The sequence below is a fragment of the Moschus berezovskii genome, chromosome 10 (genome assembly GCF_049115385.1).
Source record: "Moschus berezovskii isolate FMDL1 chromosome 10, NW_MosBer_1.0, whole genome shotgun sequence".
Classification (NCBI taxonomy): Eukaryota; Metazoa; Chordata; class Mammalia; order Artiodactyla; family Moschidae; genus Moschus; species Moschus berezovskii.
Genome location: NC_142469.1, coordinates 13,976,329 through 13,994,734, shown reverse-complemented (window position 1 = coordinate 13,994,734; position 18,406 = coordinate 13,976,329). Strand labels below are relative to the sequence as shown.

The 18,406-nt window shown below is 40.0% G+C and overlaps 1 protein-coding gene across 3 annotated transcripts in view; it reads right to left on the bottom strand.

Annotated features, from left to right (window-relative positions):
* SMAP1 (small ArfGAP 1) overlaps positions 1-18,406 on the bottom strand; it is a 184,665-nt gene that overhangs the window by 108,852 nt on the left and 57,407 nt on the right. The window lies entirely within an intron of this gene.

The following is an 18,406-nucleotide window of genomic DNA, read 5'->3' as shown; positions in this document are numbered from 1 at the left end:
ACTCCCGGGGCAGATTCGTGTCATTGTATGGCAAAACCAACCAGTATGTTAATGTAAAGTAATTTGCCTCCAGTAAAAAATAAAAAAAAGATTACTAACTTCTTTAAGGGTTATTAGCTTCTCGAAGATTCTGCTAAAAGCTTTGGATTCTTCTCTCCCTACCAAAAAAACTGTGCCTAATGGCATAAATTTCACTCTCCCTAAAAAATCTATCAATCCCAAGAGCAAGAACCACTGCTAAGGAGACATACAATAATTAAACTGATTGAAGTGATTATTTTCTTTCTTATTTTGCAAAACTTATTTATTTTTAATTGGAGGATAATTACTTCGCAATATTGTGATGGTTTCTGCCATATATCAACATGAATCAGCCATAGGTATACATATGTCCCCTCCCTTTTGAACCTCCCTCCCACCCCATCCCGCCCCCGCTAGGTTGTAATAGAACACCAGTCTGAGCTTCCTGCAGTCATACAGCGAATTCCCACTGGCTACCTATTTTACATATGGCAATGTAAAACATCTGGAAAGAACTAGACCAAGAAAAGGTTGCATAATACCTGCAATGAAACAAAAAGATACAGCTCATAGAAACTACAAAAATAAGAAAACAAAGTTTCTAACATGGGAACAAGAGTAAATAAAAATTTTAACAAAAAATTCAGTAAGACTAAACAGTATCTGCTATACATGTCATATCTCATTGATCCTGTTACATTTTTCTTCATATTATAGTATTCATGGAGTAAAAATGCATCTTACAGTTGACCTAGTCTTGTTAACCTATTTTTCCTAATTAGTCTATAAAATGCAGGTGCTTCTTACAACCAGTGATATAATCTTACATTCAATAAATATGACTCTCTACATTTTATGGTCATTAACATTTTGGTAAAATAAAAAATAATTAGGACTAGGTATAAGTGTGGGGCTTCCCAGGTGGTGCTAGTGGTAAGGAACCCGCCTGCCAATGCAGGAGACACAAGAGAGGCAGGTTCCATCCCTAGGTCGGGAAGGCGTCCTGGAGAAGGACATGGCAACCCACTCTAGTATTCCTGTCTGGAGAATCTCATGGACAGAAGAGCCTAACAGGCTACAGTCCAGGGGGATCACAAAGAGTCAGACATGACCAAAGTGACAGAGCACAAGACATAAGTTTACACTGGGATCCCGGGTACCTCAGCTGGTAAACAATCCACCTTCAACGCAGGAGACCCTGGTTCAACTCCTGGGTCAGTAAGATTCGCTGGAGAAGGGATAGGCTATCCACTCCAGTACTCTTGGGCTTCTCTGGTGGCTCAGATGGTAAACAGTTCTCCAGCACTGAGGGAGACCTGGGTTTAACCCCTCAGTTGGGAAGATCCCCTAGAGGAGTGCATGGCAACCCACTCCAGTATTCCTGCCTGGAGAATCCCATGGACAGAGAAGTCTGGCAGGCTACAATCCATGTGGTCGCAAAGAGTCGGACAAAACTGAGCAACCAAGCATACAGCACACAGCATGAGTGTACGTTATACCAAATTATTTAATTTTGTTCTAGGGATGCTATCCATCACAATTAGACAGGAAGGAAAAAAAAGAGTTATAAAAATCTGAAAGGGAGAAGTGATATGAATATAAAGAGCCATTTCTAGAGGAGACCACTGCTGAAAAGTGACTTGATGCTGGTGTGTACGCGTGCGTGCATGGCGTGTGTGTGTGTGTGTTAGCTGGGCTTGGGGGAAATAAGGATTCAATAACATCACAGATACAGAGAGATCACTGTGAAAGAAGAAGGCAGGCACGAGCAAGCTCAGATAATTTCTAAGTTTCTGAAAAGTAGAACAGAGCAGGGTGGGAGGAAAGTCTGCAATGCAAGGATTAGCGGAGATGAAACTGGTTCAGTCACTGGAGATGGTTAAAGACGGAGGCAATCTGGAGAGGTGATGAGAGTGCAGTACAAACTAGCTGTCCTCAAAGCTTCAAGACACCATGGGTTAGGGCCCTCCTGTACACATTAAAATTGATTCCTCTGGCCTTAAACAGTAAACTCTGGTAATCAGCAGAAGAAAATAATGAAACAGCCTAACAGCTACAGTAACAAGCATTAGCCTCAATACCTTATTAACATATATAAATTATTATAATTTATACATATTGTGTAATATATAAATGGCATACATATTACAATATATAAATTGCTTATATATATATGCCATTTAAAATTTTTAAAAATCCTGATCTAGATATTACTAATTTGGCAGGAAAGGAAACTGAAACTGCAAAATGTTAAGTGACAGGTCTAAGACTTTCCAGGAGCATTTAACTTCTGACAGAACCCACATCAGCCATCAGCCGTTCTAGACACTCCAGGCTGCAGCCAGTGGAACAGGGAACTCTATCATGCAAGGCTTAAGAATTCCAGGCTCTCTGCTTTAGAGGCTCAGTTTTCATTTTACAGATGAGGAAACAAGCCCAAAGAGGCTCCGTACTGCGTAATTCAAGGAATCAGTTACAGAGTTTTAAAAATACTTTAAATTAGGTATTTAAAGCAAACTACAGCTCATCTCAAAATTAGATTTAAAAAAAAACAAGTCAATCATCCAGTAACCAGAAATGTACTGATATTCATGACAAAGAAATCATTGTATGACTATATGAAATACAAAGTCAACATTCATTTTTACTTTAAGAAAAATATATTAATGTATTGAAGGATAAGTGAAATGTATACTCTGTTTATGATAAATGCCATTTAGGTAGGACATATTTAAAAATTAATGTTATTTACTATGCCAGTTAAACTCAATCTGTCCTCCTTTTACATATCATATGGTCCTAGAAAGATAAATTTTATACTGTACTTTTTGATGAACCACCTTCATCCAAAATCATCATAATTATTACCATTATAATTGCAAAGGAAGGTTTCACCTGGAAATGGTATAATAAAACTCACTTAAGAATAGCAAAACCCACTATTAAAAGTATTTGTTATCAATCTATAATCTGTGTGATTTTAGCTTCTCCACACAATCCAATACATATTACAACATCTGACCAAAGGCTCACAGATCATTTGAGATTCAATTTTTTTAAATACTATATGCTGAAAAGCATCTATAGGCTAACATACTATAAAGACAATCTAACAAAGATGACATATTTCTATTCCTGAAACTTTCTAAGTAGACAATATTATATCACCCAGCCTTAGTTTTTGCAGTAAAAAAAACAATAAAACTTATATTCTAAAAGATATTTTTAATGTTTTACAGAGACTAAAGAAAATTTAGGTTGTCAAGTTTCAATTGGCATTTTATTGGATTTGTATAATTTTGTAAACATAGAAAAAAAACAAAGTGGGAATAGATTTTTTAAAAGACAGTATCAATAAGTAAGCAAACCAACATAGTAGGAAATTTTTATTTTTGTGTAACACTACTGTATATGTTTTTCTTAAAAAAGGCACTCCAGTGCGTTTTACATCAATGCAGCATCTCCAGTGGAAAAATATGGTAATAAAGTAGCACACAAAAACCGTTTTACTGAAAAGGGGTCTGTGAAATAAATGCTAAGATAAAAGGCAACAGGAACAAACAGAAACAAAGTATGCCCAAGTTTACATCCTCATGGTCAGTATCAGGAAAAAAAAAAATAAAAGGCAAGACAAATGACAGGCCACCTAAAGTTCCAAGTCAATGACACATTCTCTTGAGAATAAAACTCATCAAATTTTTTCTTTCCTTTAGTCTTTCTGCAAAATCCTGGAAAGCAGAGCTCTTTGGGAAATGCAACTAAGGGATGTGACTACTCCAGGACACGGCTCCTATTTGTCCAAACCCAGCTAAAGCTAGGGGCTTCCCTGATAGCTCAGTTGCTCAAGAATATGCCTGCAATGCAGCAGACCCCAGTTTGATTCCGGATGGGGAAGACCTGCCCAGTCCATCCAGGACCAGGGTCTGTGTTTAAGAGCTAAAGCTCGTGGGCCTCCCCTCCCCTTCAACCTGTGCATGCTCCCTTTCCCCTGTCCCTGGAATGCTCCCTGCATTTCCTCCCTCAGCTACTGAGAAGGACCCAGCCAACAACCATTTGTAGTCTAAGTCCACTCAGAAAGCTTTCTGTGTAGATTTCATAAGCTTTTAAGTGTGTACTGACTTGCCCTTTGGGGTTTACTGGCTATTTTTAAAAAAACGGAGTAAGTGGAAAAAAGAATAACAGCAACAAAATAAAGGACTGAAATTACTAATAGCTTTGTTGCAAATGATTAGTTTACAACGTGGCAATTAGATCTTCCAAATTCCCAATGGCATAAATGTAAAACATTAAAATAATCAACAGAATCTTAAACATTACTGTGTAATGTTAAGGATGCTACACATCTATGTTAAATCTGGAAGAAAAAAGGTTAAAAAAAGATACAAAATATTTCAGGAAGAATATACAAGTAATTGAAAAATAAGGTTCTTCCGATTGAGGGAAACAGCCTGGTGTGCGGCAGTCCATGGGGTCGCAAAGAGTTGGACACGCTGAGTGACTGAACTGAACTGAACGGACAGAGGGAAAACGGATGACTGGGGGACACAATGAGGAGGGAGAACAGTCATTTACACCTTGTGTACCTCAGACCTTTGCACCAGGTCCACCTGCTTCCCACTCCCCAACACAATAAAATCATGAGGGGGCCGCATCAATCCTGCACTGTCCCTAGATAAAGTCCTATCCAGAGGGAGCTCAGCCAGGGCACCCAAAGAGCAAGCGCACCAGATCAAGGAGCTCGCCCTCACTGGGGCGCTCCACCTCCAGTAAGAGAACAGGACATCACAGACGTTCAAAGCGAGTAAAATTAACATGGTTTAAAAACCCCACCCAAGAATATCTTACACTCAAAGTACATTCAGAACATAAACACAGCATTTATTCACCACATGCTTTCCCAGGATCAATACTGTCATGACTGTTGCTTAAGATGGTTTCAGTGAAATTTCAAATTACTTGTTTTTGCTTAGGATTTCAACGTGTTTGGTTTTGTGTGGGAGAGGGAACATCACTTGCTCTATTATTTTCTATTCATATTTAGAACACAAAGACTAAAAATTTCAAATTTCCCTAGCTGAACATATATATTTTTTTTTCTTTAAACCTCATAATTAAAAAAAGAAAGTGAATCCTTGCAGTCCCTGGTAATTCTCATGTCAGTGACTCACCTCTACTACCACTTGCAATTTTCCAGAATAGTTTTCTATCTTCCTCTCAAAAGCCACCAGGATTTCCTGCATAGAAGCAAGCTTTTCAGGACTGGTTTCAAGATCTTTTGGGTTCCAGCTGCTGGAAAAGAAGGGCCACCAGTTTTGGTCTCAGGAACTCTTTGGAAATATTTAATACAGAGTCCATTCCTTCACTTTTCATGAAATTGTATTTATGGAGAGCTGATCTCTTTCTGTTTCTTTGTTTTTAAGAACAAAGTAAGTAAACCACACAAATTTAAAACTTAAAATTGTTAAATGATGATGTGGAATCAGCGGTACCAGTTTTCTTATTTTTCACAATTTCTAGACATTCTCAGATCACGATTCACATGTTGCAGCACTGGCTGGCTACTAACCACTTCAGAGAATGAACTCCTTTTCTTTTAAGCAATAAAATTAAACACTGTTGTGACAAAAAGAAAAGTCTCATATGACAGTCTTTTATCACCTCAGCTTACTCTGCAATTCCCACCATCTGAAGTCCAGGAATAAACCACTACTCCTGTCCGGGGTGTTCAGGCCCAGCAGGCGGCGTCTGGACTCTTGCCTCTTCTATCAGAAGACCCAGGAACTCTAACTTTCATGTCGTGCAGGTTTACCCTGAATCAACCTTGTCCCCACTGCTTTAGCTCAAGATTCAGTCACCACTGCCGAGGTCAGTGCAGGAACAGGCGCACTGGACTTACGTTCTTAGAAGAACATGATATTAGACACTGCTCTTCAACTTAGACCTCATTACAAGCTCCCGAACATGTCCCTCCATAAGCCGCCCCTCACAGGACCAAGGCCAAACCAGCCCCAGCCTGTAACTTTCACCTCGGCCCCTATAACTGCACCAGTCTCTTCTACTTTACTTTCTCAAACACGACATACTTTTTCTATCTTCCTGCCTAGAAGTCCCTCTGCACATTGTTGTATGCTTTTAGAAACTGATAAACAAAGGTCAATGTCAAAAACAGTAATGAGACATTTAAAAGATATGTTTAGAACTGGCGATATCACTGGATACTAGTAATACTTTTTTAAAAGGGAAAAAAGAAGCCACTCCTAAGGAACGTGCTGAAGATGCTCATCTCTGAGCCAACAAGCCTAACCCCGAGCCCAAGCCTACAGAGTACCAGGCCAGAACTTCCACCACAGCTGCTGCTCTCAGTCACTCTCCAGTCACACCAAGCGGGAACTCTAAACTGCTGTGTGTGACGAAACGAACAAAACAGTCTTGCTCCCACATGATCCACTCCACAGGAATTCTATTCACTGCCACCCAACAAATTCCTGCCCTATGTAAAGCACCCACTCTGGGATATATGTCCTTATCTTCAAGTAGCTTGTGATTCCTTTGGCTGTACTCTCAGTCCACCTAGACTAGCCAGCACAGAATTAACGGGATTAAGGAGTGACTTCCACTAAGTAACATCTCACCATTTTGTTCACTGCTTTGATACAAGAACTACAGCCAGTCACAAGGAAAAGGAAATTCTATTACTGATATTGTTGAAAGTTTAACCTCAAAAACAATTTAGAAAATCAACAGAAAAATTACAATCTTGCACATTCAAATTCAAAAACAGGATTTATTTTTAATTTCCTCCAATGGATTGTTTAAAATGCACACCCTCCACTGAATTTCACAGATTACATGTTGTTATAGACAGTGTCATATTTATTTCCCTCTGCACCTGCAGGTAAAAGATAAACCCAGCAATGTGCTGCCACCTCGCTCTGCTTCTGAGGACACAGACACATATCATGACCCTGGCAAGGAGTCAGTATAAGTTGAATCTCAGTCAACTTAAAAAGTTCAGTATGTACATGAGGCCACAGTTTGAGAAATTTCATCAGCTTGATGGAACTATAATGAGCACTACTCCCATAAAATAAGAAAAAAAGTTGCTTGACCTGGGGTCTCTTGAATAAGTATGTACCAAGAATTGTGTACTGAAAGCTTATTATGTGTCTGATTCTATACGACACTATGGAAATTTATCTAAGGGTCAAAATCTTGAGGGGCTTCCCTGGTAACTCAGCTGGTAAAGAATCTGCCTGCAATGCAGGAGACCCTGGTTCAATTCCTGAGCAGAACGATCTCCCGGAGAAGGGATAGGATACCAACTCCAGTATTCTTGGGATTCACTACAGCTCAGATGGTAAAGAATCTGACTGCAATGCAGGAGTCCTGGGTTCAATCCCTGGTTGGGAAGATTCCCTAGAAGAGGGCATAGCACCCCACTCCAGTATTCTTGCCTGGAGAATCCCTATGGACAGAGGAGCCTGGCAGACTACCATCTACGGGGTAGCAGAGTCAGACACAACTGAGCAACAAAGCACAGCAAAACACAAAATTCTGAAAGGTTAAAACAATGTTCTACCACACACAGGTGAAATGTGGTTAAATCATGGAGTGCTTCAAATTAACTGTTTTAACGGCAATTTTACTCTATTAAATATTGCTTGTCATGGGAATGCTGTAACAGCAGTGATGGGTTTTGAAGTTCCAAGAAGCTCCTTACCAAAAAACAAAAAACACAGAAAGAAGTACTAGATTAAAGAAACCAAAACCCACGCACAATATTTACAGTGAAATGTAGTAACGGAGTTCAGTTGAGTCACTCAGTCGTGTCCGACTCTTTGTGACCCCACGAACTGCAGCACACCAGGCCTCCCTGTCCATCACCAACTCCCGGAATCCACCCAAACCCATGTCCATCGAGTCGGTGATGCCATCCAGCCATCTCATTCTCTGTCGTCCCCCTTCCCCCTGCCTTCAATCTTTCCCAGCATCAGGGTCTTTTCAAATGAGCCAGCTCTTTGCATCAGGTGGCCAAAGTATTGGAGTTTCAGCTTCAACATCAGTCCTTCCAGTGAAAACCCAGGACTGATCTCCTTTAGGATCGACTGGTTGGATCTCCTTGCAGTAAAAGGGACTCTCAAGAGTCTTCTCCAACACCACAGTTCAAAAGCATCAATTCTTCAGTGATCAGCTTTCTTCACAGTCCAACTCTCACATCCATACATGACCACTGGAAAAACCATAGCCTTGACTAGATGGACCTTCATTGGCAAAGTAATGTCTCTGCTTTTTAATATGCTATCTAGGTTGGTCATAATTTTCCTTCCAAGGAGTAAATGTCTTTTAATTTCATGGCTGCAATTAGCATCCGCAGTGATTCTGGAGCCCAGAAAAATAAAGTCAGCCAGTTTCCACTGTTTCCCCATCTATTTCCCATGAAGTGATGGGACCAGATGCCATGATCTTCGTTTTCTGAATGTTGAGCTTTAAGCCAACTTTTTCACTCTCCTCTTCCAATTTCATCAAGAGGCTTTTGAGTTCCTCTTCACTTTCTGCCATAAGGGTAGTGTCATCTGCATATCTGAGATTATTGATATTTCTCCCAGCAATCTTGATTCCAGCTTGTGCTTCCTCCAGCCCAGCGTTCCTCATGATGTACTCTGCATAGAAGTTAAATAAGCAAGGTGACAATATACAGCCTTGACGCACTCCTTTTCCTATTTGGAACCAGTCTGTTGTTCCATGTCCAGTTCTGACTGTTGCTTTCTGACCTGCATACAGGTTTCTCAAGAGGCAGGTCAGGTGGTCTGCTATTCCCATCTCTTTCAGAATGTTCCAGTTTATTGTGATCCACACAGTCAAGGGCTTTGGCATAGTCAATGAAGCAGAAATAGATGTTTTTCTGGAACTCTCTTGCTTTCTCCATGATCCAGCGGATGTTGGCAATTTGATCTCTGGTGCCTCTGCCTTTTCTAAAACCTGCTTGAACATCTGGGAGTTCACGGTTCACATATTGCTGAAGCCTGGCTTGGAGAATTTTGAGCCTGACTTTACTAGCGTGTGAGATGAGTGCACTTGTGCAGTGGTTTGAGCATTCTTTGGCATTCCTGGCATGGTGGTAATAGAAGAAACCCACAAATCCCCAGATGCCATTAGGCAGGGTGCGGCACAATGACCAGCAGATGCGCCTGCAACACCTAATGAGAACGGAGACTAAGACAGTGGAGACACACAGACTGGAATGACTGTGAGCCGAGAGGAAGACGGCACATGACGCTGAGGGGGGTCCACCCACCCCAACAGCAAGGAAGTGCAAGAAGCTGGGAATGGGGAGAGATCCCACAGGAACCACCAAATCTCCCTGTCATGACAGGGCCCCAGCCTTAGCAGAAACTCCTGGGAAATGATTCAGAATGGAGCAGGACAGGAATCACAGAGATAACGGAAGAGAAGGTTCAGATAAAAGTAGGAGAAAACACGTGGCTTTATGTTTTAAACATGTGAAAACAACTGAATAGACAGGTCTGTGTGGTTAGAAAAGCTGTATTGAATATTAATTCCTTTTAAAGGTAACGAAAAAACAATGCCACATAAAAATGATCAACAGAAAATAATCAAGGTCAAATCTCATACAAAGTTGTCAGAAGAGGAGAATAAGATGTGGAACAATGTCTCTAACAGTGAAGCTACACAAGAACAAATATGCCCAGAAAACAGATCAAAACCACAGGCTACTAATCAGAAGAAACTAAAAGCCATAAATACAAGATACCAAAGAATATATAAATGAGTCCAAAGGCACATGATGTTGTGAAAGAGCAACTAAATCAGAAATCAGAAACACAAAGAATTAAAATAAAAACTCAGGAAAAAATTAGAAGTTTTTTAAAAATTCAAAAATAGATATGAAATTAAATAGATGATCAGAACAAATAAACACAGCAAATAATGGTAGAACTCTGGACAGGCAAAAGAAGAAAAAAAGAAAACTTAATGGAAATAAAAAGTAATGAAAAATATGTAAGACAAAGTGACAAATATTAGTGTCAAGCAATGAAGACCCAAATCCAGGTAAGAGGGTCAATGAAAAAGGAAACTCAAACAAGGAAACAGGATACTAAAAATTTCATTTTTAAAAAGTCACTGGAATAAAGAAATTTTTTTAAATGTCACTGAAATAAAAACTTTGAAACTACATGATAAAAGAACATATCACATGCAGGCATTTCCTGTCTAAAAGAAACCTCCTATGTTTCAAGACAGAGACAGATCAAACATAAAAGTACCAAAGAGGACAGATCATGCAACCAGCTAGCAAGACAGCTGCAGTGGCTCCAGGCAAACCACACAGCCAACCACCACTGCGAAACAGATAAGGAGCCAGTTACAGGGCTCTACATTTTCTGACAGCCTTACTGAAAAAAAAAAAAAAAAACAGGTACAATTAGTGTTAATAATATTTTATTTAATGCATCTTTCTCCCCTGCAGAGCTCCCAGGAAAACGTAATAACTGATTTCACCTGCATCTAAAGACTTAAAATGGTGTCATAATGTCATTTTTTTTGCAATGAACTGACAATTTAATTACTCACTAACAGCTAAGACCACGTCCAGAGAAAGGATCAATCTGATACATTCTTGGATCCTGTCCCAGTAAAACCAACCTGTACAACCTCACGATTCAAGTAAAACTTAAGGTTCAGCTGTCCACAATACTCTAGTTCCAGGTTTCCACTTTAATAAAGACTGCAGAGGGAGCTCAGAGCAGACTGGTTTCCTCAACTGCAAGTCATTTTATTTCACAAAATCAATACGCTTTCAAGGAATAAAATTTATTACAACTTCATCCAAAACATACTATGCCAGAAAGTCGAAGAAGAGAAAACTTCTTCAGTGTGCTCAACCACTTTCACCCCCAGCCACTGTCACCTCCCACCTCTTAAATCTTTTACACACCCATTTCACCACTGCAGACACAAACAACAAGCCCACAACACAAGAAGTGCCTGTCAGTTTAGCTGCTTTTCCAGCTACACAGAAGTAGTGAAAGTAACTATCAAGTCCCTTTTGCCTACTCTCTCTGATTTGGCCAGATTAGGAACTCAAGCTGAGCTGACAGAACACAGTAAGGCTTACTGACGAAGATCAAGAGAAATCCATGATTTTAGCTTCCTTAGGAAAAATCCTTTTCTAAGAAAAATCAAAAATTTAAATGAAGACAAGCAGGTCAATGTCATGACATAAACTGAAGGCTGCACCAAGCTACCTTACTGTAGGTTTCTTTGGGAATGACAAGCTTATCAAAGAAATCTCCGTGCATTTAGCTAGTGATTTTCTCCTTACGAAAGAAAACAAGAAGAGCAAAAAAGTTTATCCAAAATATTTTTAGAACCTGTCTTTTTGACTTAACCCAAGAATCCTGTCGTGAGAAGGCAATGGCAAGCCACTCCAGTACTATTGCCTAGAAAATCCCATGGACGGGGGAGCCTGGTAGGCTGCAGTCCATGGGGTCGCTTTGAGTCAGACATGACTGAGCGACTTCACTTTCACTTTTCACTTTCACACATTGGAGAAGGAAATGGCAACCCACTCCAGTGTTCTTGCCTGGAGAATCCCAGGGACGGGGGAGCCTGGTGGGCTGCCGTCTGTGGGGTCACACAGAGTCGGACACGACTGAAGTGACGCAGCAGCAGCAGCAGCAGCAAGAATCCTGTCACATTCTTTTGAATTATTGGAGATTTCAGAAAAGTCTTATCCTTTAGGGTAGAATTTGACTCTTGGAAAAAATTGAATCACATCTGTAATTGCAGTGTGCCGTTTTTATTCTAAAGCATATAATGAAAATGATTTTTGAACTGCTGTGGCAACCAAAGAAGACTTGAGCATACTACCTAAGAATCTCAAAAATGGAAGAGACTTCAGTCACTGAAACTGCTCCTCACCTGCATCCAAGGCTTGAACCCCACTGACATTTCCAGGTATGCTTCCAGCCTCTGCACACACCATCCCAGTGACGGTGAACTCACTGTTCCCCAAAGGCAATTCATTTCACTTTGGAACAGCCTGAACACTGAAAAGTACTGCCTTCTAGTTTCAGCATATATTACCTTGGAACCTCCATACACACTAGCTTAAGTCAGACTTCCTATGGCGGCTATATTTTTGGAACTTTACAAGTATAAAGGAATACAGGGAGAAAAGGACAAAAAATGGAAAGCAACAGAAGCAATGAAAAAATTAAGAACTGATGGAAAACAAAGGCCCAGGAAAGAAAGCCAGTGGAGACAACCAGATGACTGTTTAAATTTTAGATGTATCACCTGACAGGTAAACAGACACCTACCAATCTTAATATTTATAAGTATACACATTAACTCCTATGACTGTGGCCAAAGTTTCCCACATTGAAACACTGAAACAGTTTCATAAATCCTTTTTGCCTGTTTCTAGGCTTCATTGATACTGTTAAAGAACAACAGTTAATGATATTCTACTCTTTATTCTACTCAAATGTATCATGTTATCTAGCAAAAAAAAAATACTCCATGACTGGTTGTATCTATTCCTTTCTCTTCAAGTCTATCATAGTATTAGCAGTTGGCTTTGTTTTATGAAAAGAATTTTACACAAAGCAACAAGACTTTTAATTATTTCACAAGAGTTCTTGAAACACAAATATAAATAGATAATGTCCAGCCATGCGGAAATTCCAGTGCCATGGAATCAACCTATCAGGCTAACTCCAGCCTCACTGAACATACTTGGGAAAATTACCAATTAACATGCTAAGGATATCCACATTGGAATAGATCCTGGAGCTGGGAAAGACTGAAGGCAGGAGAAGGGGATGACAGAGGAGGAGACGGTTGGATGGCATCACCGACTCGATGGACATGAGTTTGAGCAAACTCTGGGAGTTGGTGATGGACAGGGGGGCCTGGTGTGCTACAGACAATGGGGTTGCAAAGAGTGGGACACAAGTGAGCGACTGAACTGAAGCTGAACTGAAGGATATCCAAGGTGTCTTAAGGTGTGATAAATTCATGAATACCAAAGGTTTCAAACAGAAAATCTAAAAGAACTGATACTCTAAAGAGGTCACTACTAAAAGAGGGGAAAATCATCTGCACAGAAAAATGACAACTGAACCCATGAGAGTAACTTAAGTTTTCCCTTGGAGCAAGACAAACAAGCAAAAAGGCTAAAGACAAAAGTGCGTTAAGTCTCCAGCAGGAGAGAAAAGCATAAAAAAGTTTAAAAAAAAGAAAAAAACACAGCAACTAACGAACGAAACAAAATGGAGGATGAGGGATAGTAACTTTAGATTCTCTTACACAGGAAAAGCTTCAAGAAGGCAGTGAGGGGTGTCAGGGAAGCAGGGGCCACGTGGGGAGCATGGATATGGCCAGCGTTAACCGCGCCCTTTGTGAGCACAGCCGCAGCAGAGCGGCAGAGTAAAGACGGCTCAGCAGAGGCCAGCCAGGCAAAGGAGCAAGACAAAGGGAGGCCCTGCTCAAGAAATCCAGCTGCTCCAAGAAGGCCAGGGCGAGTCCCCGGAGGACAGTGGCGGGCACTGCGAACAGTCGGTGATGAACACTCGCTGGTTAACAGGTGAGTGAACCGGCATCGCAGGGGTGAGGGCTGTCTGCAGAGGGGCAGGCAAAGGGTACAAGGCAAACTTTTGTGGAGGCGGGCGCAAGACAGCAGGTTTCAAAGAGGAGGAAAGCGTTTAAAGATGCCTCCAGATGAACAGAACTTCTTTAATTAGGTAGAAAAGCAGAAAGGAAGCTGAGAATGGAAACAGAGGCAGAGAAACCAGCACCACCACCTTCCCCCACTCTGCCCCCAGAACAAGAGCGCCAGCTGCTGAAGTCAGAGCAGAGATGCTCAGAGGAGGGTGGACAGAAAGCAAGAGAGGAAAGCCTCCGTTCTTCTGATGCAAGAGTAAACAATGACGTGAGGAGAGCTCAATTCAAAGACCTCTCCCTCTGGGCCAAAGTGTGGTCAAAGCCACAGCACAAATGGGCAAGGCATAAAGCCATGGAAGGCAAGTGTACCGTGCCTAAGGAGACTGGACGTATTTGATAAATGAATACACTGCAGTCGTGTGTGCGTGGTGACTCCACCCCCCCGCAAAAACACCAAGTATTGACACCTTATCAACAAATGTCACCAGTAAGTCCTAAACAAGAAAATTTTCCAAACAAAGACATGAATCTCAATATTTGAACCAGTGAATTGAATTTTAACATCTGCACACTGGAAACAGAGAAAACCCTAAAGATTTTCTGAGATGGTGGCGGGTAGGGATGTCATGCTTCTTGGCATCACTGCAGGCTAGAAGATAACACATCATAATTTTTTATATTTTTGAAAAATTAATTAATTTTTTGACTGCACCACACAGTATGTGGGATGTACTACATCCCGCCCCCTTCAAGTGGAAGTGCGAAGTTTTAACCGCCAGACAGTAAAGGAATTTCCAATGCCTTCATAATTTTTTTTTTTTGCCTTCATAATTTTTGAGTGAAACTTTTCAACCTAGATTTCATGTGCAACCAAACTTTCAATCAAGTTTGAGACTGAAATAAAAATATTCCCAGATATATAAAGGGTAAATAAATTTACATCCTGTTTCACCTTTCTCAGAAACTCACTGGAGAATATGTTTCAGCAAAATAGAGCTGTAAAGCAAGGAAGTGGAAAGCAGAACGTCTAGAAAACCAAGAATCAATCTCAGAAGAACAACCAAGAGGTTTTCAAATGACAGCTGGGCAGCTGACCAGAAAGTGGCCAGTTCAGTTGGAGCAAGAATATGGAGCACTATCAAAGGAAAGTCTCCAGGGAGAAATAAAACTAAGAGGTTATCTGACTTGTCTAAGCAGTTGGAATAATTACTGACATCTGTTGGAGCATTTGGATAAGTATGCATGTAACAAAGCAAATGGGAAAATATGCCCATTATTAATCTCAGGAAAAACAGACAAGATTTACATAAAAGGAAAGGTAATCATGTGATTCATGGGGTCGCAAAGAGTCGGACACAACTGAGCACACAACTGAGCGACTGAACTGAACTGAAGTCCTAAACAAAGAACATGTGAGAGAACATTACTAAACATTTACAAAGTATGAAAAATGTTACCAAAAGTTACCACAAAAAGTGGTCCAAAAGTCACCATGAAAAGTGGTCTAAAGTTACCAGTAAAAACACCAAATGCATGGAGTATACTTTCCAATGTGGACAAAGTCTCACTAGGGTGTTTTATTAGGCAGAACAATTTACACAACTCTCTACAAGGTGAGCCAAGAACCTTTATTCTTTTTTAATCCTCATTTCATTTTTTAATGAAAGTACAGTTGATTTACAATGTTACTTTCTGGTACACAGCAAAGTGAGCGATTCAGTTACACACACACACACAGCAAAGTGAGCGATTCAGTTACACACACACACACACACATATTTTCATATTCTTTCCCACTGTGGTTTCTTACAGGATATTGAATATAGTGTTACAACAGGACCTTGCTGTTTAGTGTATTCTTCATTTTAATTCCTTCAGTACAGACAATGAAAAATGAGTAATTAAGAATTTTTAAATGAGGGGAAAAGGTAATCAAGACTTAGGATTAATGAACCAGTACAAAACTAAAAATAATACTTTTATAAATACGATAGCTTTTATTTTATTTTGTAACACATTGATCCTCTCCAAAAATTTGAGAAGTCCACAACAATAAACCCAAGATCAAAGACATTTAATCGATGAACCACCATTCAAAACAATTTTTTATTATAATTTAAGGTGAATAACTCTATTTCCATACTAATAAGTTTTGGTAGATAAATTATTTTCTTTTAAAAGTAAGCATACAGCAATTCTAACACAGCTATGACAGATGCCCTAAAAATTGACTCCCACAGATACTATATATATATATACTATATATATGATGCATATATAATATCATATCCTCGAACTCCACCATTTTAGGTAAAGGACTTGAGAATCCACAGATTTCAATATGTGAAGGGGTCCTGGACCAGTTCCCCAAGGACACGGGTGAACGACTGTATAGACCTTTCCCAAGATACATAAAACTCACTTTTATCTGTATTTGCTCCGTAATTATACCTCATTTTTTATATACTTTTTTTTAACTAAAAAAAAAAGCCAAAGTTGGATTAAGATCCCATAGGCCATAGGGCAGCGGCCAAAGGGAAAAACAGAGACTGGAAAGATCCTCAAAGCAGCAATCCTGAGGATTCTGCACAGCGAACAAGACAAACTAATCCTACAAATAACTGATAAGCCAGCGTGACGGAGTGTTCGAGATGTGCCAGTCTGAAAAGTGCACAATATCAACTATACTTCAATGACAAGTGAGCCCGCTACTGTTACAAGCGCTTTACCCATATTACCCGCACTACCTCACAGCCCCGCCAGAGGGCGCTGGGGCCGCCTGCCCAAACACACACGGGCATCGAGGCACCTGAGGAAAGGCGCCCTGGACCTTTCAGGGCCACCTGGCGCTGCCCCAGAGTCTGACTCCACAGACATCTTTCTCAGTCACCTTGTTCTATGGCCTCCCGGGAACCAGCTGCCTTAAAACAAAGCTCGTGCTCCCCAGTATGGCGCCTCGGGGTCTTTGTCAACCACTTCCTCTTTTTCAGTACACAGCAGTCCAGAACTGATTTTAAAGAACAACTCTGGCTCTGCCTGCAAGCACTGACAAGGCACACACAAGAATACCGGAGGGGTCACCTGTCCTTGTGACTAGGCTGCCCCACCCTTCTTTTCTTTAAAATGAGCCTCACTGTCTTCTCAACTTGACTTTGCAGGTGCACTCTAACCTCACCCCTCCTCAACTGCAGGAGGCACCCCGAGGCTTATGAAGACACACAGCACATCCCCATGAGAAGTACTCGTCAAAAGTCTGGCATTCAAATACAATAATTCTTATTTGAAGAAGCTGACATGCAAATAGTGTTCAAATACAACTTCAAAGACTGTACACTACTTAGTAATTGCTTTCAAGATCCTTATATTTTTAATAAACAGTATCTTGCTTTTTTATAACCTATCCCCCAGAAAACCAGTAACTATAGTGCTCTGACTGGGAACCTATGCCCTAAATTACTAGAAAAGAACAGCTGTCCACCTCAAATAACCTGCTACTCAGTTCCTTTCAACAGCCTAGTTGAGAAAAACAGTATTTCTGGTGAATCTAATTGTCTAGGGATTCCATGTTTTCTCCTTGGTTTGAAATGAACCATTAAAAAGGCAACATATTTGGTCTTGAGTGTTCTGTATCTTCACAACCATTACAAACTCCAGTGACATTTTCAAGCTACACTTCATGTTTTCTTGAAGACAACTTAAGAAACAATCTCATGAAAATGTGTTACCATAGTTACTACAGAGATGTTACTAAGAACACTGCCTTAAAATGAAATGGTCAAAAAGCTCTGCTTCCTTGATATAAGTAAATTTTCTCAAGGATCTCGAAAAGATAGCTTCATATTTCCTTTTATAGTCTAGCCAACAAAAAGTTAAAAAACTAACCTAAGATTAAACTAATCAATTATGCTTGACTTTATGGCCTGAAGATCTCTCTTCTATTTTTTCCCTTTGAGTATTTTTGAGGTTTAGTTGTTTAATATTTAAATTTTTGCTATATCTAGTATTTACTAGATAGTGGCGTAAATGTCTTCAGTATAGAAGCTATACTTTTGTTAACCAAGTCCATGTATCTTTTTTAACGATCACTCTCTCCCAGCATTCTGATCTATTCTTTGCACCCTTACTTCACATATCCATGTCAATTTGTGTGTTATATTTGTTTTATGATTGTGAGGTATAACTGTGTATCACTGAGGTTCAACTACACATACTTGTATATTTAGGTTTCACGCTGACTATAATTTGAAAAGGGCATAAGAAAAAATCATGCAATTTCACTGTGAACTATAAATAAAACCAGTAGAAATAATCATTTTTACATTAGCAATTAACCTTAAGGATTAGGAAGTATGATTTTGAAAATTTAATACTGTCACTGGAAAACTGGCAAGCCCTTAAAAGTATAAATTTATCTCTAAAAAACTAAACTGCTCGAAACAAGCCCAGTCACGAGAATACTGGCTAAATGGGCTGTCTTGCAACTCCTATGACCTGTCTGAGTGGAGAACACCCACTCCTGCACAGAAGGAAGCCCTCCCGTTAGTGCTGCAGACAGAGGCGGTTTGCTCTTCTTCGTCTTTACTCAGGCGCCCTCTACTGACAGCAAAGCAAACAGACTACGGAATTATACTCACAAATTTCATCAGCACAGGAAAAGAATTTATTTTTTAAATACTTCAAAATCAACATTTTAGAT